The sequence below is a fragment of the Arachis stenosperma genome, chromosome 4 (assembly GCF_014773155.1).
Source record: "Arachis stenosperma cultivar V10309 chromosome 4, arast.V10309.gnm1.PFL2, whole genome shotgun sequence".
NCBI lineage: Eukaryota > Viridiplantae > Streptophyta > Magnoliopsida > Fabales > Fabaceae > Arachis > Arachis stenosperma.
The window spans coordinates 90,087,135-90,109,619 of NC_080380.1; the positions used below are offsets into that span (position 1 = coordinate 90,087,135).

A 22,485-nucleotide genomic window follows, 5' to 3' on the forward strand; every position below is an offset into this window, starting at 1 on the left:
GGCATTAAAAACCCTCGCGCATTCCCAAGGAAAACGATAAAAGGCAAAAGCGCGTGCTTTCAGAAGAAACAGAACAGAAACGTTCCGCATTCAAAGAAAGAGCTCTACGGAAAGATAAAGTGACAAAATGCTCGAGTTCGACTTTACCCGAGAAGGCTCGAAGTCCTAAAAACCAAGACTTGGCCTCCAGATAAAAGACCGAGCTCGAGCAGGGGCATTGTTGGTGCACGAAATTGTGATCACTGCTTTTCACAACTCAAATAATCCCTAGTAATGGCCCCAAAGACTTGGTGCTCAATACCATGGCATAAACACAACTTCGCATAACTAACCAGCAAGTGCACTGGGTCGTCCAAGTAATAAACCTTACGCGAGTAAGGGTCGATCCCACAGAGATTGTTGGTATGAAGCAAGCTATGGTCACCTTGTAAATCTCAGTCAGGCAGACTCAAATGGTTATGGATGATATATGAATAAAACATAAAGATAAAGATAGAGATACTTATGTATTTCATTGGTGAGAACTTCAGATAAGCGTATGAAGATGCTTTGTCCCTTCCGTCTCTCTGCTTTCCTACTGTCTTCATCCAATCCTTCTTACTCCTTTCCATGGCAAGCTTATGCAAGGGTTTCACTGTTGTCAGTGGCTACCTCCCATCCTCTCAGTGGAAATGTTCAACGCACCCTGTCATGGCACGGCTATCCAGCTGTCGGTTCTCGATCATGTCGGAATAGAATCCAGTGATTCTTTTGCGTCTGTCACTAATGCCCCACAATCGCGAGTTTGAAGCACGTCACAGTCATTCAATCATTGAATCCTACTCAGAATACCACAGACAAGGTTAGACCTTCCGGATTCTCTTGAATGCCGCCATCAGTTCTAGCCTATACCACGAAGACTCTGATCTCACGGAATGGCTGGCTCGGTTGTCAGGCGAGCGCTCGGTTGTCAGGCGATCAACCATGCATCGTGTATCAGGAATCCAAGAGATAAACATTAGAGCCTTGTTGCTTGTAGAACGACAGTGGTTGTCAATCACGCGTTCATAAGTGAAAATGATGATGAGCGTCACATAATCATCACATTCATCAAGTTCTTGAGTGCGAATGAATATCTTGGAATAAGAACAAGCTGAATTGAATAGAAGAACAATAGTAATTGCATTAATACTCGAGGTACAGCAGAGCTCCACACCTTAATCTATGGTGTGTAGAAACTCCACCGTTGAAAATACATAAGAACAAGGTCTAGGCATGGCCGTGAGGCCAGCCCCATGATCTAAGATAGCATAAGACTAAAGATAGCTACCAAGATTCCAAGACATCAAATACAATAGCAAAAGGTCCTATTTATAGGGAACTAGTAGCTTAAGAATTACAAAGATGAGCAAATGACATAAAAATCCACTTCCGGGCCCACTTGGTGTGTGCTTGGGCTGAGCATTGAAGCATTTTCGTGTAGAGACTCTTCTTGGAGTTAAACGCCAGCTTTTGTGCCAGTTTGGGCGTTTAACTCCCACTTTGGTGCCAGTTCCGGCGTTTAACGCTGGAAATTCTGAGGGTGACTTTGAATGCCGGTTTGGGCCATCAAATCTTGGGCAAAGTCTGGACTATCATATATTGCTGGAAAGCCCCGGATGTCCACTTTCCAACGCCGTTGAGGGCGCGCCAATTGGGCTTCTGTAGCTCCAGAAAATCCACTTCGAGTGCAGGGAGGTCAGAATTCAATAGCATCTGCAGTCCTTTTCAGTCTCTGAATAAGATTTTTGCTCAGGTCCCTCAATTTCAGCCAGAAAATACCTGAAATCACAGAAAAACACACAAACTCATAGTAAAGTCCAGAAAAGTGAATTTTAACTAAAAACTAATAAAAATATACTAAAAACATACTAAAAATAATGCCAAAAAGCGTACAAATTATCCGCTCATCACAACACCAAACTTAAATTGTTGCTTGTCCCCAAGCAACTGAAAATCAAATAAGATAAAAAGAAGAGAATATGCAATGAATTCCAAAAACATCTATGAAGATCAGTATTAATTAGATGAGCAGGGCTTTTAGCTTTTTGCCTCTGAATAGTTTTGGCATCTTACTTTATCCTTTGAAATTCAGAATGATTGGCTTCTTTAGGAACTCAGAATCCAGATAGTGTTATTGATTTTCCTAGTTAAGTATGATGATTCATGAACACAGCTACTTTATGAGTCTTGGCCGTGGCCCAAAGCACTCTGTCTTCCAGTATTACCACCGGATACATACATGCCACAGAAACATAATTGGGTGAACCTTTTCAGATTGTGACTCAGCTTTGCTAGAGTCCCCAATTAGAGGTGTCCAAGGTTCTTAAGCACACTCTTTTTACCTTGGATCACGACTTTAACCGCTCAGTCTCAAGTTTTCACTTGACACCTTCACGCCACAAGCACATGGTTAGGGACAGCTTGGTTTAGCCGCTTAGGCCAGGATGTTATTCCTGTAGGCCCTCCTATCCACTGATGCTCAAAGCCTTGGATCCTTTTTATTACCCTTGCCTTTTGGTTTAAAGGGCTATTGGCTTTTTCTGCTTACTTTTTCTTTTTCTCTTCTATTTTTTTCGTTTTTCTCCTTCTCTTTTTTTTTTTTGTATTCACTGCTTTTTCTTGCTTCAAGAATCATTTTTGTGATTTTTCAGATCCTCAGTAACATGTCTCCTTTTTCATCATTCTTTCAAGAGCCAACAACTTTAACATTCATGAACCACAAATTCAAAAGACATATGCACTGTTTAAGCATACATTCAGAAACAAAAGTATTGCCACCACATCAAAATAATTAATCTGTTATAAAATCTGAAAGTCATGCAATTCTTCTCTTTTTCAATTAAGAACATTTTTTTTTATTCAAGAAAGGTGATGGATTCATAGGACATTCATAACTTTAAGGCATAGACACTAATGATCATAAGACACAAACATGGATAAACATAAAGCATAATTTTCGAAAAACAGAAAAATAAAGAACAAGGAGATTAAAGAACGGGTCCACCTTAGTGATGGCGGCTTGTTCTTCCTCTTGAAGGTCTTATGGAGTGCTTGAGCTCCTCAATGTTTCTTCCTTATCTTTGTTGCTCCTCTCTCATGATTCTTTGATCTTCTCTAATTTCATGGAGGAGGATGGAATATTCTTGGTGCTCCACCCTTAGTTGTCCCATGTTGGAACTCAATTCTCCCAGGGAGGTGTTGAATTGCTCCCAATAGTTTTGTGGAGGAAAGTGCATCCCTTGAGGTATCTCAGGGATTTCATGATGATAGGGGTCTCTTGTTTGCTCCATCCTTTTCTTAGTGATGGGCTTGTCCTCATCAATGAGGATGTCTCATTCTATGTCAACTCCAACTGAATAACAGAGGTGACAAATGAGATGAGGAAAGGCTAACCTTGCCAAGGTAGAGGACTTGTCCGCCACCTTATAAAGTTCTTGGGCTATAACCTCATGAACTTCTACTTCTTCTCCAATCATGATACTATGAATCATGATGGCCCAGTCTATAGTAACTTCGGACCGGTTGCTAGTGGGAATGATTGAGCGTTGGATAAACTCCAACCATCCTCTAGCCACGGGCTTGAGGTCATGCCTTCTCAATTGAACCGGCTTCCCTCTTGAATCTCTCTTCCATTGGGCACCCTCTTCACAAATGTCTGTGAGGACTTGGTCCAACCTTTGATCAAAGTTGACCCTTCTAGTGTAAGGATGTTCATCTCCTTGCATCATGGGCAAGTTGAATGCCAACCTTACATTTTCCGGACTAAAATCTAAGTATTTCCCCCGAACCATTGTAAGCCAATTCTTTGGGTCCGGGTTCACACTTTGATCATGGTTCTTGGTGATCCATGCATTGGCATAGAACTCTTGAACCATTAAGATTCCGACTTGTTGAATGGGGTTGGTGAGAACTTCCCAACCTCTTCTTCGAATCTCATGTCGGATCTCCGGATATTCACTCTTTTTGAGTTTGAAAGGGACCTCGGGGATCACCTTCTTCAAGGCCACAACTTCATAGAAGTGGTCTTGATGCACCCTTGAGATGAATCTCTCCATCTCCCAAGACTCGGAGGTGGAAGCTTTTGCCTTCCCTTTCCTCTTTCTAGAGGTTTCTCCGGCCTTAGATGCCATAAATGGTTATGAAAAAACAAAAAGCAATGCTTTTGCCACACCAAACTTAAAAGGTTTGCTCGTCCTCGAGCAAAAGAAGAAAGAATAGAGTAGAAGAAGAAGAAAATGGAGGATATGGAGGAGATGGCGTTGTGGTTCGGTCAAAAGGGGAAGAAGTAGTGTTTAGGGTGTGTGAAAATGAAGGAGTGAAGATGGGTTTATATAGGGATGAAGAGAGGGGTAGGGTTCGTGGGGATCCTGTGGGGTCCACAGATCCTGAGGTGTCAAGGAAAAGTCATCCCTGCACCAAATGGCATGCAAAAATGCACTTTGTGCCAATTCTGGCGTTAAATGCCGGGCTGGTGCCCATTTCTGGCGTTTAACGCCAGCTTCTTGCCCTTTTCTGGCGTTTAACGCCAGTCTGGTGCCCCTTTCTGGCGTTAAACGCCCAGAATGGTGCCAGACTGGGCGTTAAACGCCCAACTGCTATCCTTACTGGCGTTTAAACGCCAGCAAGGCCTTCCTCCAGGGTGTGCTGTTTTTCTTCCTGATTTTCATTCTATTTTTGCTTTTTTAATTGATTTTGTGACTTTTCATGATCATCAACCTACAAAAAATATAAAATAACAAAGGGAAATAGATAAAATATAACATTGGGTTGCCTCCCAACAAGCGCTTCTTTAATGTCAGTAGCTTGACAGAGGGCTCTCATGGAGCCTCACAGATACTCAGAGCAATGTTGGAACCTCCCAACACCAAACTTAGAGTTTGAATGTGGGGGTTCAACACCAAACTTAGAGTTTGGTTGTGGCCTCCCAACACGAAACTTAGAGTTTGACTGTGGGGGCTCTGCTTGGCTCTGATTTGAGAGAAGCTCTTCATGCTTCCTCTCCATGGTGACAGAGGGATATCCTTGAGCTTTAAACACAAAGGATTATTCATTCACTTGAATGATCAATTCTCCTCTGTCAACATCAATCACAGCCTTTGCTGTGACTAGGAAGGGTCTGCCAAGGATGATGGATTCATCCATGCACTTCCCAGTCTCTAGGACTATGAAATCAGCAGGGATGTAATGGTCTTCAATCTTCACCAAAACATCCTCTGCAAGTCCATACGCTTGTTTTCTTGAATTGTCTGCCATCTCTAGTGAGATTCTTGCAGCTTGTACCTCAAAGATCCCTAGCTTCTCCATTACAGAGAGAGGCATGAGGTTTACACTTGACCCTAGGTCACACAGAGCCTTCTTGAATGTCATGGTGCCTATGGTGCAAGGTATTGAAAACTTCCCAGGATCTTGTCTCTTTTGAGGTAATTTCTGCCTAGACAAGTCATCCAGTTCTTTGGTGAGCAAAGGGGGTTCATCCTCCCAAGTCTCATTACCAAATAACTTGTCATTTAGCTTCATGGTTGCTCCAAGGTATTTAGCAACTTGCTCTTCAGTGACATACTCATCCTCTTCAGAGGAAGAATACTCATCAGAGCTCATGAATGGCAGAAGTAAGTCCAGTGGAATCTCTATGGTCTCATTTTGAGCCTCAGATTCCCATGGTTCCTCATTAGGGAACTCATTGGAGGCCAGTGGACGTCCATTGAGGTCTTCCTCAGTGGCGTTCACTGCCTCTCCCTCCTCTCCAAATTCGGCCATGTTGATGGCTTTGCACTCTCCTTTTGGATTTTCTTCTGTATTGCTTGGAAGAGTACTAGGAGGGAGTTCAGTAATTTCCTTGCTCAGCTGACCCACTTGTGCCTCCAAATTTCTAATGGAGGACCTTGTTTCAGTCATGAAACTTTGAGTGGTTTTGATTAGATCAGAGACCATGGTTGCTAAGTCAGAGTGGCTCTGCTTAGAATTCTCTGTCTGTTGCTGAGAAGATGATGGAAAAGGCTTGCCATTGCTAAACCTGTTCCTTCCACCATTATTATTGTTGAAACCTTGTTGAGGTCTCTGTTGATCCTTCCATGAGAAAGTTGGATGATTTCTCCATGAAGAATTATAGGTGTTTCCATAGGGTTCTCCCATGTAATTCACCTCTTCCATTGAAGGGTTCTCAGGATCATAAGCTTCTTCTTCAGACGAAGCATCCTTAGTACTGCCTGGTGCATTTTGCATTCCAGATAGACTTTGAGAAATCAAATTGACTTGCTGAGTCAATATCTTGTTCTGAGCTAATATGGCATTCAGAGTATCAATCTCAAGAACTCCTTTCTTCTGATTTGTCCCATTGTTCACAGGATTCCTTTCAGAAGTGTACATGAATTGGTTATTTGCAACCATTTCAATTAGTTCTTGAACCTCTGTAGGCGTCTTCTTCAGATGAAGAGATCCTCCAGCAGAGCTATCCAAAGACATCTTGGATAGTTCAGAGAGACCATCATAGAAAATACCTATGATGCTCCATTCAGAAAGCATGTCAGAAGGACATTTTCTGATCAATTGTTTGTATCTTTCCCAAGCTTCATAGAGGGATTCTCCTTCCTTCTGTCTGAAGGTTTGGACTTCCACTCTAAGCTTACTCAATTTTTGAGGTGGAAAGAACTTTGCCAAGAAGGCATTGACTAGCTTTTCCCAAGAGTTCAGGCTGTCTTTAGGTTGTAAGTCCAACCATATCCTAGCTCTGTCTCTTACAGCAAAAGGGAATAGCATAAGTCTGTAGACCTCAGGGTCAACCCCATTAGTCTTGACAGTGTCACAGATTTGCAAGAATTCAGCTAAGAACTGATGAGGATCTTCCAATGGAAGTCCATGGAACTTGCAATTCTGTTGCATTAGAGAAACTAATTGAGGCTTAAGCTCAAAGTTGTTTGCTCCAATGGCAGGGATAGAGATGCTTCTCCCATAGAAGTCGGGAATAGGTGCAGTAAAGTCACCCAGCACCTTCCTTACATTGTTGGCATTGTTGTTGTTTTCGGCTGCCATGGTTTCTTCTTCTTTGAAGATTTCTGTTAGGTCCTCTACAGAGAGTTGTGCCTTAGCTTCTCTTAGCTTTCACTTCAAGGTCCTTTCAGGTTCAGGGTCAGCTTCAACAAGAATGCCTTTGTCTTTGCTCCGGCTCATATGAAAGAGAAGAGAACAAGAAAAAATGTGGAATCCTCTATGTCACAGTATAGAGATTCCTTGAGGTGTCAGAGGAACAGAAAAATAGAAGAAAGAGGTAGAAGAATTCGAATTTAGTGAGATAGAGTTCGAATTGTGCATTGAGGAGGAGTGTCACTCCATAAATAGAAGGATGTGAGAAGAGGGGAAGAGATTTTTTTTCGAAAATTAAGTTAAAAAGATTTTAAAAACATTTTGAAAAACTTGAATTGATTTTCGAAAACTAAGAGTGGAAAAGAAATCAAGTGATTTTTGAAAAAGATTTGAAATTAGAAATAAAAAAGATATGATTGAAAACTATTTTGAAAAAGATATGATTGAAAAGATATGATTTGAAAAACAATTTTTTAAAAAGATTTGATTTTAAAAATTAATGACTTGCCTAACAAGAAAAGATAAAACATTAAACCTTTCTCAACAGAAAAGGCAACATACTTGAAATGTTGAATCAAATCATTAATTGACAGCAAGTATTTTTGAAAAAGGAAAGAAATTGATTTTAAAAACATTTGATTGAAAATATATGATTTGAAAAAGATTTGATTTTGAAAAACTTTGAAAACTTGAAAAAAAATCTGAATTAAAAATAGAATCTTCCCTCTTGTGCCATCCTGGCGTTAAACGCCCAGAATGGTGCACATTCTGGCGTTTAACGCCCAAAGCTCTACCCTTTTGGGCGTTAAACGCCCAGCCAGGCACCCTGGCTGGCGTTTAAACGCCAGTTTTTCCTTCTTCCCTGGGCGTTTTGAACACCCAGCTTTTTCTGTATAATTCCTCTGCTGCATGTACTGAATCTTCAGTTCCCTGTATTATTGACTTGAAAATAGAACCAAGATCAAATAAACAATGCATGCAAGACACCAAACTTAAAATTAGACACTAGACTCAAACAAGAAACATAAAATATTTTTGGTTTTTATGATTTTGTAATTTTTTTGGATTTTTCGAAAATTAAGTGGAAAAGAAAATAAAGGTATCAAAATTCTTAATGAGAATTCCAGGAATCATGCAATATTAGTCTAAAGCTTCAGTCTAAAGGAATTAGACATGGATAGCCAAGCTTTAGCAGGACATTGCATTCAAGAGCTAAATTGATGATAATCAATCAGCTTTGGTGATGATAAGAACATCACCTTGAAACACTAGAATTCATTCTTAAGAATTCTGAAAAATACCTAATCTAAGCAACAAGATGAACCGTCAGTTGTCCATACTCGAAACAATCCCCGGCGACGGCGCCAAAAACTTGGTGCACGAAATTGTGATCACTACTTTTCACAACTCAAATAATCCCTAGTAATGGCCCCAAAGACTTGGTGCTCAATACCATGGCATAAACACAACTTCGCACAACTAACCAGCAAGTGCACTGGGTCGTCCAAGTAATAAACCTTACGCGAGTAAGGGTCGATCCCACGGAGATTGTTGGTATGAAGCAAGCTATGGTCACCTTGTAAATCTCAGTCAGGCAGACTTAAATGGTTATGGATGATATATGAATAAAACATAAAGATAAAGATAGAGATACTTATGTATTTCATTGGTGAGAACTTCAGATAAGCGTATGAAGATGCTTTGTCCCTTCCGTCTCTCTGCTTTCCTACTGTCTTCATCCAATCCTTCTTACTCCTTTCCATGGCAAGCTTATGCAAGGGTTTCACCGTTGTCAGTGGCTACCTCCCATCCTCTCAGTGGAAATGTTCAACGCACCCTGTCACGACACGGCTATCCAGCTGTCGGTTCTCGATCATGTCGGAATAGAATCCAGTGATTCTTTTGCGTCTGTCACTAACGCCCCACAATCGCGAGTTTGAAGCACGTCACAGTCATTCAATCATTGAATCCTACTCAGAATACCACAGACAAGGTTAGACCTTCCGGATTCTCTTGAATGCTTCCATCAGTTCTAGCCTATACCACGAAGACTCTGATCTCACGGAATGGCTGGCTCGGTTGTCAGGCGAGTGCTCGGTTGTCAGGCGATCAACCATGCATCGTGTATCAGGAATCCAAAAGATAAACATTAGAGCCTTGTTGCTTGTAGAACGACAGTGGTTGTCAATCACACCTTCATAAGTGAGAATGATGATGAGCGTCACATAATCATCACATTCATCAAGTTCTTGAGTGCGAATGAATATCTTGGAATAAGAACAAGCTGAATTGAATAGAAGAACAATAGTAATTGCATTAATACTCGAGGTACAGCAGAGCTCCACACCTTAATCTATGGTGTGTAGAAACTCCACCGTTGAAAATACATAAGAACAAGGTCTAGGCATGGCCGTGAGGCCAGCCCCATGATCTAAGATAGCATAAGACTAAAGATAGCTACCAAGATTCCAAGACATCAAATACAATAGCAAAAGGTCCTATTTATAGGGAACTAGTAGCTTAAGAATTACAAAGATGAGCAAATGACATAAAAATCCACTTCCGGGCCCACTTGGTGTGTGCTTGGGCTGAGCATTGAAGCATTTTCGTGTAGAGACTCTTCTTGGAGTTAAACGCCAGCTTTTGTGCCAGTTTGGGCGTTTAACTCCCACTTTGGTGCCAGTTCCGGCGTTTAATGCTGGAAATTCTGAGGGTGACTTTGAACGCCGGTTTAGGCCATCAAATCTTGGGCAAAGTATGGACTATCATATATTTCTGGAAAGCCCAGGATGTCTACTTTCCAACGCCGTTGAGAGCGCGCCAGTTGAGCTTCTGTAGCTCCAGAAAATCCACTTCGAGTGCAGGGAGGTCAGAATCCAACAGCATCTGCAGTCCTTTTCAATCTCTGAATCAGATTTTTGCTCAGGTCCCTCAATTTCAGCCAGAAAATACCTGAAATCACAGAAAAATACACAAACTCATAGTAAAGTCCAGAAAAGTGAATTTTAACTAAAAACTAATAAAAATATACGAAAAACTCAACTAAATATACTAAAAACATACTAAAAACAATGCCAAAAAGCGTACAAATTATCCGCTCATCAACTGTTCATACCCTAGGTCGAGCTATCCAACCCGGGATGTTCTACAGACAAAGCGACCGACCTCTTTCCAGGACAGGACAACCCGATCTCTTCTCAAAAAGCTCGGCCAAGTCACAGGCAGCCCAAACAAAAAGCCCAAAATAGAGGAACACGTCTCAAATCCAAGGGCGGCCCAAGCCTGTAGAGATAAAGGTGGTTCCCTTAAAGATAAGAGGACCCCCGTTAAAGATAAGATAAAGATAAGATAAGATAACTAACTTATCTTATCTAAGAAGGTCTCTTTACGCCATTATAAATACACTGGAGCACCCAAGTATAACACATACTCTGATTCTACATAAAAACCTGCTTAATACCCTTGCTAACTTAAGCATCGGAGTCCCTTGCAGGTACCACCACCCTCCGGTGACAAAGGATCAGCAACATTATCAGTCCAGCAAACCGGACACATCATCTCCGATCAGCACAGAAGATCTCGTCCGAGATCGACCTACAGTTTCAGGTAACCACCGGAACAAGGACCTTAGGGATTGGTGGACGAAATTGTGATTTATGCTTGAATTGTTGTTCGAAATTAATTCCCCAGTAATGGCTCCAAAAAACTTGGTGCTCAATACCATGGCCTAAATATAACCTCACAACTTCACTCAACTAACCAGCAAGTGTACTGGGTCGTCCAAGTAATACCTTACGTGAGTAAGGATCGATCCCACAGAGATTGTTGGTATGAAGCAAGCTATGGTCATCTTGTAAATCTCAGTCAGGCGAATAATAATTGATTATTGGGTTTTCGAAAATATAAAGAGATAATTAATTTATTAATAAAGGATAGAAATACTTATGTAATTTCATTGGTAGGAATTTCAGATAAGTGTATGGAGATACTGTATTCCTTTTGAATCTCTGCTTTCCTACTGCATCCATCGAATCCTTCTTACTCCTTTCCAAAGCAAGCTGTATGAAGGGCATCACCGTTGTCAATGGCTACATCCCATCCTCTCAGTGAAAATGGTCCAAATGCTCTGTCACAGCACGGCTAATCATATGTCGGTTCTCAATCAGGTTGGAATAGCATCCAGTGATTCTTTTGTGTCTGTCACTAACGCCCAGCCTTCAAGAGTTTGAAGCTCGTCACAGTCATTCAATCCCGGAATCCTACTCAGAATACCACAGACAAGGTTAGACTTTCTGGATTCCCATGAATGCCGCCATCAATTCTAGCTTATACCACGAAGATTCTGATTAAGGAATCCAAGAGATATGCACCCGGTCTAAGGTAGAACAGAAGTGGTTGTCAGTCACGCGCGTTCGTAGGTGAGAATGATGATGAGTGTCACGGATCATCACATTCATCAAGTTGAAGTGCAACGAATATCTTAGAATAGGAATAATTCGAATTGGATAGAAAATAACAGTAATTGCATTAAAACTTGAGGTATAGCAGAGCTCCACACCCTTAATCTATGAAGGTTCAGGCATGGCCGAGAGGCCAGCCCCCAAGCTCTAAGAACTAAACGTTCAAAGATGTCTAATACACTAGTAAAAAGTTCTATTTATAATAAACTAGCTATTAGGGTTTACAGAAGTAAGTAATTGATGCATAAATCCACTTCCGGGGCCCACTTCGTGTATTTTTGGGCTGAGCTTGATCTATCCACGAGCTGAGGCTTCTCTTGGAGTTGAACGCTAAGTTGTAACATGTTTTGGGCGTTCAACTCTGGTTCGTGACGTGTTTCTGGCGTTTGACTCCAGACAGCAACATGGAGCTGGCGTTGAGCGCCAGTTTACGTCGTCTAATCACGAATAAAGTATGGACTATTATATATTGCTGGAAAGCTCTGGATGTCTACTTTCCAACGCCGTTGAGATCTCGCCATTGGAGTTTTGTAGCTCCAAAAAATCCATTTTGAGTGCAGGGAGGTCAGATTCCAACAGCATCAGTAGTCCTTTGTCAGCCTCCTATCAGAGTTTTGCTCAAGTCCCTCAATTTCAGCCAGAAAATACCTGAAATCACAGAAAAATACACAAACTCATAGTAAAGTCCAGAAATGTGAATTTAGCATAAAAACCAATGAAAACATACCTAAAAGTAACTAGATTATATTAAAAACTACCTAAAAACAATGCCAAAAAGCGTATAAATTATCCGCTCATCACAACACCAAACTTAAATTGTTGCTTGTCCCCAAGCAACTGAAAATCAATTAGGATAAAAAGAAGAGAATAAACTATAAATTCCAAAATATCAATGAATATTAATTCTAATTAGATGAGCGGGACTTGTAGCTTTTTGCTTCTGAACAGTTTTGGCATCTCACTTTTTCCTTTGAAGTTTAGAATGATTGGCTTCTCTAGGAACTTAGAATTTCGGATAGTGTTATTGATTCTCCTAGTTAAGTATGTTGATTCTTGAACACAGCTACTTTTATGAGTCTTGGCCGTGGCCCTAAGCACTTTGTTTTCCAGTATTACCACCGGATACATAAATGCCACAGACACATGACTGGGTGAACCTTTTCAGATTGTGACTCAGCTTTGCTAGAGTCCCCAGTTAGAGGTGTCTAGAGCTCTTAAGCACACTCTTTTTGCTTTGGATCACGACTTTAATCACTCAATCTCAAGCTTTTCACTTGGACCTGCATGCCACAAGCACATGGTTAGGGACAGCTTGATTTAGCCGCTTAGGCCTGGATTTATTTCCTTGGGCCTTCCTATCCATTGATGCTCAAAGCCTTGGATCATTTTTTCCTTGCCTTTTTGGTTTTAAGGGCTATTGGCTTTTTCTGCTTGCTTTTTCTTTTTCTTTCTATTTTTTTTTCGCAAGCTTTTTACTTTTCACTGCTTTTTCTTGCTTCAAGAATCAATTTCATGATTTTTCAGATCATCAATAACATTTCTCTTTGTTCATCATTCTTTCAAGAGCCAACAATTTTAACATTCATAAACAACAAGATAAAAAATATGCACTGTTCAAGCATTCATTCAGAAAACAAAAATTATTGTCACCACATCAATATAATTAAACTAAATTCAAGGATAATTTCGAAATTCATGTACTTCTTGTTCTTTTGAATTAGAAACATTTTTTTATTTAAGAGAGGTGAAGGATTCATGGAGTTATTCATAACTTTAAGACATAGTTACTAAATACTAATGATCATGAAGTAGAGACACAAAACATAGATAAACATGAAGCATAAAAATCGAAAAGCAGAAAAATAAGAACAAGGAATGAGTTCACCTTAGTGGCGTCTTCTTCTTGAAGGACCAACAATGTCCTTAAGCTCTTCTATGTCCCTTCCTTGCCTTTGTTGATCCTCCCTAATGATTTTGGTGCTCTTATCCTTAATTGCTCCCAATAATTGTGTGGAGGAAAATGTATCCCCTGAGGTATCCAGGGATTTCTTGATGAGGGAATTCCTCATGCTCTCTTGATGTGCAGTCAAATGCTCTATTACTGAGCTATGGACTCTTGAGATGAATCTCTCCATCTCCCATGACTCGGAGGTAGAAGCTTTTTGTCTTCCCATTTTTTCTTCTCTTTTTTTTTTTTGAGGTTTCTCTAGCCTTAGGTGCCATCAATGGTTATGGAAAAACAAAAAAGCTATGCTTTTACCACACCAAACTTAGAATGTTGCTCGCCCTCGAGCAAAGAAGAAAGAATGGAGGGAGAAGAAAATATGGAGGAGAGGGAGAAATGTGTATGTTTCGGCCATCTGGGTGGGAATTGAGATGTTTCTTCCATCAAACTTGGACGTGGGTTTAGTAAAATCACCAAGCATCCTCCTTGCATTATTGTTGTTGGGTTCGGCTGCCATCTCCTTCTCTTGTTCGAAAATTTCAGAAAGGTTGCCTCTGGATTGTTGTAATTTAGCTTCTCTTAGTTTCCTCTTCAGAGTCCTTTCAGGTTCAGGATCAGCTTCAACAAGAGTACCTTTTTCCTTGTTCCTGCTTATATGAAAGAGAAGAGAAAAAGAAAAGGAAGAGGAATCCTCTATGTCACAGTAAAGAGGATTCTTATTATTAGTAGAAGAAGAAAGGGGATAAGGATTAAGAAGAAGGAATAATCCAAACACACGGGTAAGGATAGGGGCAGTGATTTGAGATGAGAAGAGGTGAAGAGAAGTGTTAGTAAATAGATAAATAAATAGAAGAAGATGAGAGAGAGAATTCATAAATTAATTTTGAAAAGGAGTTAATGATTTTCGAAAATTAAATATGAGATAGAATTAAAATTAAAATTTTAAAACAATTAGTTAATTTAAAAAGAATTTTGAAAAAGGAATGAGATATTTTCGAAAATTAGAGAGGGAAAAGTAGTTAGGTGGTTTTGAAAAAGATAAGAAACAAACAAAAAGTCAAATAGTTAGTTGAAAAAGATATTAAAGTCAAATTTGAAAAGATAAGAAGATAAGAAGTAAGATAAGATATTTTGAAATCAAATTTTTGAAAAAGATAAAATTTTGAAAAAGATATGATAAAGGGATAAGATAAAAAGATATGATAAAAAGATATGGTTGAAAAAGATTTAAAATTTTTAAAATTAAAATTAATTACTTAACTAACAAGAAACTAAAAGATAAGATTCTAGAGTTTAAAGATTGAACCTTTCTTAACAAGAAAGTAACAAACTTCAAATTTTTGAATCAATCACATTAATTGTTAGTGTAATTTCGAAATTTTGAAATAAAATTAAGAAAAAGATTTTTGAAAAAATATTTTGAAATTTTCGAAATTAATAAGATAAAAATGAAAAAGATTTGATTTGAAAAAGTTTTGAAAAGATAAGATTTTTAAAATTGAAAATTTGACTTGACTTGTAAGAAACAATTAATTTTTAAAATTTTTTTGACCAAGTCAACCCAAAATTTCGAAAATTTGGAAAGAAATAAGGAAAAGATATTTTTTTATTTTTGAATTTTTGATGATGAGAGAGAAAAACATAAAAATGACTCACAACATGAAAATTATGAATCAAAACTCATGATGCATGCAAGAACACTATGAATGTCAAGATGAACACCAAGAACACTTTGAAGATCATGATGAACATCAAGAACATAATTTTGAAAAATTTTTGATGCAAAGAAAACATGCAAGACACCAAACTTAGAAATCTGTAATGCATGGACTCTAACAAACGAAAAATGCATATGAAAAACAACAAACAACACAAAACAAAAAAACATCAAGATCAAACAAGAAGACTTGTCAAGAACAACTTGAAGATCATGAAGAACACCATGAATGCATGAGTTTTCGAAAAATGCAAGAAAATTTTTAAAGCATGCAATTGACACCAAACTTAAAAGTTGACTCAAAACTCAAACAAGAAACACAAAATATTTTTTATTTTTATGATTTTATGATTTTTTTTTGTATTTTTATTATTTTTTTCGAAAATATTCTTTAGAAAAACAAAAATAAAGAAAAATTTGTTTGAAAGTTTTTTTTTTTGAAAACTTTTTGAAAAGAAAATTACCTAATGTGAGCAACAAGACGAACCGTTAGTTGTCCATACTCGAACCATCCCCAGCAACGGCGCCAAAAACTTGGTGCTCAATACCATGGTCTAAATATAACCTCACAACGTCGCTCAACTAACCAGCAAGTGTACTGGGTCGTCCAAGTAATACCTTACGTGAGTAAGGGTCGATCCCACAGAGATTGTTGGTATGAAGCAAGCTATGGTCATCTTGTAAATCTCAGTCAGGCGGATAATAATTGATTATTGGGTTTTCGAAAATATAAAGAGATAATTAATTTATTAATAAAGGATAGAAATACTTATGTAATTTCATTGGTAGGAATTTCAGATAAGTGTATGGAGATGCTGTATTCCTTTTGAATCTCTGCTTTCCTACTGCATCCATCCAATCCTTCTTACTCCTTTCCGTGGCAAGCTGTATGTAGGGCATCACCGTTGTCAATGTCTACATCCCATCCTCTCAGTGAAAATGGTCCAAATGCTCTATCACAGCACGGCTAATCATCTGTTGGTCCTCAATCAGGTTGGAATAGAATCCAGTGATTCTTTTGCGTCTGTCACTAATGCCCAGCCTTCAAGAGTTTGAAGCTCGTCAAAGTCATTCAATCCCGGAATCCTACTAGGAATACCACAGACAAGGTTAGACTTTCCGGATTCCCATGAATGCCGCCATCAATTCTAGCTTATACCACGAAGATTCTGATTAAGGAATCCAAGAGATATGCGCCTGGTCTAAGGTAGAATGGAAGTGGTTGTCTGTCACGCGCGTTCATTGGTGAGAATGATTATGAGTGTCACGGATCATCACATTCATCAAGTTGAAGTGCAACGAATATCTTAGAATAGGAATAATTCGAATTGGATAGAAAATAATAGTAATTGCATTAAAACTTGAGGTACAGCAGAGCTCCACACACTTAATCTATGGTGTGTAGAAACTCCACCGTTGAAAATACTTAAGTGATGAAGGTTCAGGCATGGCCGAGGCCAGCCCCCAAGGTCTAAGAACTAAATGTTCAAAGATGTCTAATACACTAGTAAAAAGTTCTATTTATAATAAACTAGCTACTAGGGTTTTCATCAGTAAGTAATTGATGCATAAATCCACTTTCGGGGCCCACTTGGTCTATGTTTGGGCTGAGCTTGATCTATCCACGAGCTGAGGCTTCTCTTGAAGTTGAACGCCATGTTGTAACGTGTTTTGGGCGTTCAACTCTGGTTCGTGACGTGTTTCTGGCGTTTGACTCCAGACAGCAACATGGAGCTGGCGTTGAGCGCCAGTTTACATCGTCTAATCACGAATAAAGTATGAACTATTATATATTGCTTGAAAGCTCTGGATGTTTACTTTCCAACGCTGTTGAGAGCGCGCCATTTGGAGTTTTGTAGCTCCAGAAAATCCATTTTGAGTGCAGGGAGGTCAGATTCCAACAGCATCAGTAGTCCTTTGTCAGCCTCCTATCAGAGTTTTGCTCAAGTCCCTCAATTTCAGTCAGAAAATACCTGAAATCACAGAAAAACTCACAAACTGATAGTAAAATCTAGAAATGTGAATTTAGCATAAAAACCAATGAAAACATCCCTAAAAGTAACTAGATTATATTAAAAACTACCTAAAAACAATGCCAAAAAGTGTATAAATTATCCGCTCATCAGGGATCACCTTCTTCTTGGCCACAACTTCATAGAAGTGGTCTTGATGGACCTTTGAGATAAATCTCTCCATCTCCCATGACTCGGAGGTGGAAGCTTTTGCCTTCCCTTTTCTCTTTCTAGAGGTCTCTCCGGTCTTAGGTGCCATAAATGGTTATGGAAACACAAAAATCAATGCTTTTTCCACACCAACCTTAAAAGATTTGCTCGTCCTCGATCAAAGAAGAAAGAAGGATGGAGAAGAAGAAGAAGTAGAAGAGATGGAGAGGTGTGAGTGGTGAAGAGGTGATGGGGAAAAGAAATGGAGGTGATTGGTGAGGGGTATTTGAGGAAGGGTATTATGGGAAGGTGTGAAGAAGAGAGAGAGTGAGTTGAGGTAGGTGGGGATCCTGTGGGGTCCACAGATCCTGAAGTGTCAAGGATTTCTCATCCCTGTACTATTTTGGCGTGTAAACGCCCCTTTGAGTGCCAATCCTGGCGTTAAACGCCAGGTTGTTGCCTATTTTTGGCATTTAGTGCCAGCTTTTCTTCCCTTTCTGGCGTTTAATGCCAGCTTGGTGCCCTTTTCCGGCATTAAACACCAGTCTGGTTCCCTTTTCTGGCGTTAAACATCCAGAATAGTGGCAGACTGTGCGTTTAACGCCTATTCTGCTACCTTTACTGGCGTTTAAACGCCAGTAAGCTCATCCTCCAGGGTGTGTTGTTTTCAATGTTGTTTTTGATTTTTGCTTTTGTTTTTGTGACTCCACATGATCATCCTAAAGAAAACATAAAATAACAGTGGAAAATAAAATGAAAGAGTAAATAATATAGATAAATAAAATTGGGTTGCCTTCCAATAAGTGCTTCTTTAATGTCAATAGCGTGACAGTGAGCTCTCATGGAGCCTCATAGATACTCAGAGCATGATGATGGCCTCTCAACACCAAACTTAGAGTTTGAATGTGGGGGCTCTGTTTGACTCTGTATTGAGAGAAGCTTTTCATGCTTCATCTCTATGTGTACAGAAGGAGATCCATGAGCTTTAAACACAATGTAGTCCTCATTCACTTGAAGGACCAACTCTCCTCTGTCAACATCAATTACAGCTTTTGCTGTGGCTAGGAAGGGTCTGCCAAGGGTGATGGATTCATCCTTGTTCCTACCAGTGTCTAGGATTATGAAGTCAGCAGGGATGTAAAGGCCCTCAACCTTCACTAAAACATCCTCTACAAGTCCATAAGCCTGTTTCATGGATTTGTCTGCCATCTTTAGTGAAATTATTCCAGCTTGCACCTAAAAAATTCCCAATTTCTCCATTACAGAGAGTGACATGAGGTTTATTCCTGACCCCAGGTCACACAGAGCCTTCTCAAAGGTCATGGTGCCTATGGTACAGGGTATTAAAAGTTTTTCAGGATCCGGTTTATTCTGAGGTAATGTCTGTCTAATCAAGTTATTCAGTTCATTGGTGAGCAAGGGGGGTTCATCCTCCCAAGTCTCATTACCAAATAACTTGGCATTCAACTTCATGATTGCTCCAAGGTACTTAACAACTTGCTCTTCAGTAATATCTTCATCCTCTTCAGAGGAAGAGTACTCATTAGAGCTCATGAATGGCAAAAGTAGGTTTAATAGAATCTCTATGGTGTCTGTATGAGCCTCAGATTTCCTTGGTTCCTCAAAGGGAAACTCCTTTTTGTTTAAAGGACATCCCATGAGGTTTTTCTCACTGGGAATCACATCCTCCTTACTCTCTCCAGGTTCGGCCATGTTGGCCATGGTTATGGCCTTGCACTCTCTCTTGAGATTTTCTTCTGTATTACTTGGGAGAGTGCTAGGAGGAGTTTCAGTAACCTTTTTACTCAGCTGACCCACTTGTGCCTCCAAATTTTTAATGAAGGATCTTGTTTCATTCATGAAACTTAGTGTGGTCTTAGATAGATCAGAGATTATGGTTGCTAATCCAGAATGACTGTGCTCAGGGTTCTCTGTCTGTTGCTGAGAAGATGATGGAAAAGGCTTGCTATTGCTAAACCTATTTCTTCCACTATTATTGTTGTTGAAGCCTTGTTGAGGCTTCTATTGGTCCTTCCATGAGAGATTTGGATGATTTCTCCATGAAAGATTATAGGTGTTTCCATAGGGTTCTCCCATGTAATTCACCTCTTCCATTGCAGGGTTCTCAGGATCATAAGCTTCTTCTTCAGAAGATGCTTCTTTATTACTGTTGGATGCAGCTTGCAATCCAGTCAGATTCTGAGAAATCATATTGACTTGCTGAGTCAATAATTTGTTCTAAACCAATATGGCATTCAGAGTATCAATCTCAAGAACTTCTTTATTCTGAGTTGTCCCATTGTTCACAGGATTTCCTTTAGAAGTGTACATGAACTGGTTATTTACAACCATTTCAATGAGTTCTTGAGCTTCTGCAGGCGTCTTCTTCAGATGAAGAGATCTTCCAGCAGAGCTATCCAATGACATCTTGGACAGTTCAGACAGACCATCATAGAAGATACCTATGATGCTCCATTCTGAAAGCATGTCAGAAGGACACCTTCTGATCAATTTCTTGTATCTTTCCCAAGCTTCATAGAGGGATTCACCTTCCTTTTGTTTGAAGGTTTGAACTTCCACTCAAAGCTTACTCATCTTTTGAGGTGGAAAGAATTTAGCTAAGAAGGCATTGACCAGCTTTTCCCAAGAGTTCAGGCTGTCTCTAGGTTGTGAGTTCAACCATATACTAGCTCCGTCTCTTACAGCAAAAGGGAAAAGCATTAGTCTGTAGACCTCGGGATCAACTCCATTGGTCTTAACAGTGTCACAGATTTGCAAAAATTCAGCCAAGAACTTATGAGGATCTTCCAATTGAAGTCCATGAAACTTGCAATTCATAGAAAAAAATACCTGAAATCACAGAAAAACACACAAACTCATAGTAAAGTCCAGAAAAGTAAATTTTAACTAAAAACTAATAAAAATATAATAAAAACTAACTAAAACATACTAAAAACATACTAAAAACAATGCCAAAAAGCGTATAAATTATCCGCTCATCAACCTACATGCCACAAGCACATGGTTAGGGACAGTTTGATTTAGCCACTTAGACCTGGATTTATTTCCTTGGGCCCTCCTATCCATTGATGCTCAAAGCCTTGGATCCTTTTCACCCTTGCCTTTTGGTTTAAAGGGCTATTGGCTTTTTCTACCTCTTTTGCTTTTTTTTTTCACTGCTTTTTCTTGCTTCAAGAATCAATTTCATGATTTTTCAGATCATCAATAACATTTCTCTTGTTCATCATTCTTTCAGGAGCCAACAATTTTAACATTCAAAAAATTCAATATAAAAAATATGCACTGTTCAGGCATTCATTCAGAAGACAAAAAGTATTGCCACCACAAATAAATAATTAGAATTTTCCTTATTAAGAACTCGAAAAAAAATATTGCCTCTTTATTCTAAAAATCTACTATTTTATTCATGTTTAATGATGATGAGAAAAATAAATTATAGCTTAATTGGAGATAAAATCAAAATAGATATACTAATTACAACTACTCATATATAATTTCTAAGGTAAATTCATATAAGAACAAGTATCACAGAGTTAAGTTTAAGATTAGGACTCAACAACCTTTGGTTTGGGAGATGATGGGTGCTCCTTCAACTTGTGGGGTGCTTGGTCCTTCAAGAGACAGCTTCTGGCGCTTCAGCTCCTGTATCTCTAGATATTCATCTTCTTTCATATCGAATTTAACTTCCAAGATCACTGATCTCAGACTCATTATTTTGTGGTACTAGTCTGCATGTTCTTTGGTTAAGAACTTCTCTTGATTCTAAAGTGGTTTTGGAATATTCTCTTTCTTGCATCTTAAAGTGGTTTGTTTTCCCTTAGGTGCCATGATCTTGATGAGTTTTAGCTCAGTGATCATGGAAAAACACACCAAACTTAGAGATTTGCTTGTCCTCAAGCAAAAGAAAGGAAAGGAGAGGAATAGAAGGAGAGGCAATTTCGAAAATTTTAAAAAGATAAGATATAAGATATGATTTATAAAAGATAAATATGATAAGAAAAAGATATAATTTAAAAATAAAAAAGTTGTGAATGATATTTGGAAAAGATAAATCAGAATTTTTTATTTTGAAAAAGATTTTAAAAGATAATTGAGTTTTGAAAAATTTGAAAAATAGTTGGATTGGATTGGAAAAAGATTTGTGTTTATGGATTAAGATGCATTTGATATTTTTGAAAAAGGGATTTTAGAAATTAGGATTAAAATTTTTGGAATTGAAGGATGAGATTTTGTGATAAACCACTATTTTATGGTTTATCTTGTACTCAATTGAGTGGTTTTTATCAACTCTTTACCCACTTATTCATATGATTTGCATGTTTTATATTTTCCTTCCTGATTCTGTGCTATGATTGAAAATATGCTTCTTTGGCTTTTATTTCCTTTTATTTAATCCTCTCTTATTACCATTAGATGCCTTGATATGTGTGTTAAGTGATTTCAGGAATTACAGAATAGAAATGGCTTAGAGGATGGAAAGGAAGCATGCAAAAGTGGAAGGAATACAAGAAGTTGAAGGAACTGCAAAGCTGTCAGCCTGACCCTCTCGCATTAAAACGATCATAACTTGAGCTACAAAGGTCCAAATGATGCGATTTCACTTGCGTTGGAAAGCTAACGTTCAGGGCTTCGATTTGATATATAATTCGCCATAGTGGCCGTACAGATAGGCGACACGAACGTGCGCTCCACACGGACGTGTTGCATCTGCGAATCTCATTCCACGCAAACGCGTGGATGATGCCTCCGCGTCACTCTGCCGCAACCTGTACGGACCAGATTTCACAATCAGCAATTTTTGGGCTATTTTTGACCCAGTTTTTGGCCCAGAGAACACAGATTAGAAGGTATAAAGTGGGAGAATGCATCCATTCATAATTATGCTTTCATAATTCACTTTTCATAGTTTAGATGTAGTTTTTAAAAAGAGAGGTTCTCTCCTCTCTCTTAGGATTAGGATTAGGATTTCTTTTCACTTCAGGATTATTTCATCTTCATATCAGGTTCAATATTCCTTTTATTTATTTCCTCAATTTAGTTTATGGATTTCTATGTTTAACTCAACTTCTTTATTTGGCT

General features: G+C 38.9%; 2 non-coding genes across 2 annotated transcripts; both read left to right on the top strand.

The window, feature by feature from the left end:
• Window positions 1-6,537: 6,537 nt before the first annotated feature.
• Window positions 6,538-6,645, top strand: LOC130977739 (small nucleolar RNA R71). The gene has a single exon (XR_009085418.1). It is a non-coding gene; the product is annotated as a small nucleolar RNA R71 (small nucleolar RNA).
• A 13,221-nt stretch (window positions 6,646-19,866) lies between these two features.
• On the top strand, window positions 19,867-19,974 carry LOC130978221 (small nucleolar RNA R71). The gene has a single exon (XR_009085876.1). It is a non-coding gene; the product is annotated as a small nucleolar RNA R71 (small nucleolar RNA).
• Window positions 19,975-22,485: the final 2,511 nt, after the last annotated feature.